Source organism: Berghia stephanieae, chromosome 10 (assembly GCF_034508935.2).
Source record: "Berghia stephanieae isolate SIO BIC M18660-M18661 chromosome 10, UCSD_Bste_1.3, whole genome shotgun sequence".
NCBI classification, from domain to species: Eukaryota; Metazoa; Mollusca; class Gastropoda; order Nudibranchia; family Aeolidiidae; genus Berghia; species Berghia stephanieae.
In genome coordinates, this window is record NC_088369.1 from 44594830 (window position 1) to 44595924 (window position 1095).

General features: G+C 34.4%; 1 long non-coding RNA gene across 1 annotated transcript in view; it reads right to left on the reverse strand.

The window, feature by feature from the left end:
* LOC144955854 (uncharacterized) overlaps window positions 1–574 on the reverse strand; it is a 3471-nt gene extending 2897 nt beyond the window's left edge. The window contains exon 1 of the long non-coding RNA XR_013641835.1: window positions 369–574. This is a non-coding gene — a long non-coding RNA (uncharacterized LOC144955854). The remainder of the gene's footprint in view (window positions 1–368) is intronic.
* Window positions 575–1095: the final 521 nt, after the last annotated feature.

Consider the following 1095-nt stretch of genomic DNA (forward strand, 5'->3'; position numbering starts at 1 on the left):
GAATCTCAATGGATCCGACTAAGGGAAAAAAAAAACATTCACACAATTACAAGCCTCTATGTAAAAAAAAAATAAATAAATAAATACCAAGTCAATTACGTAAGCATAGTTTCGGTGTTAGAGTGGTTCAAGTGTGGAACAGTCTACCAGAGAAAGTTGTCAGTGCTGATTCACTTAACACATTCAAGAACAGACTGGATAGCTATTGGGAAAACCAAGAAACCTATGATTACAAGGCTAGCATCACATTCTGTCTTCAAGGTAATCTGCAACCGGAAGAAACAAAGATGACACCGGAGTCCAGCGAAGAGGATCATTAAGAACCTGTGCTGGAAATCATCTCTAAGTATCTCTAAGTAAGAAATTACCTCATTGCTGTCGCTATCCCCGTCAAAGGCCGTGACTGACACAGTCAGAAAGAGGCCAACCACGGCAATGCACAGAAGAGTTGATGTTTTCATGGTGACGATAATGTCTGTTGCTGTGTGACTGTAGAATCGTAGTGTTGACACACAAATAATATTATAATGATAATCTAAATAGCTACCTTCACGTCTTGTGCTGAATAGTTGAAATTATGAGCAGCAATTTTTGAAAAAATCGAGGTATATTTATATATATATACTAATTTGTGACGATACGACAGAGATCATGACGGTTAATTAAGACATAATTGTGATATTATGTGATTATATCTTATAATTAAGACACAATTGTGATATTATGTGATTATATCGTATAATTAAGACACAATTGTGTTGTTATGAATGTGATTATATCTTAATAGCTAGAAACAGCTTGTGTGATGATAATCACTTAATTATTCCCTAAACGATGAAAAGACAACGTGAACTCTAATAATATAGCGCATTTTCCACGAAAGTGATGTTATGCGTTTAGTTTAAATAGTCATAATATCTACCACCCGGAGATAATTTATTAACACACAAAACTATGTGTAACCTAGAATCTTTATAGTCTGAGTGATAAAATTTAATGAGAACTTATCACCAAAATGGCTGTCTAAAAAAACAGTAATAAAGGGCTATGTGACGTCAATTTCGTTCCTCAAGGCACTTAACATGCTGTATCTTA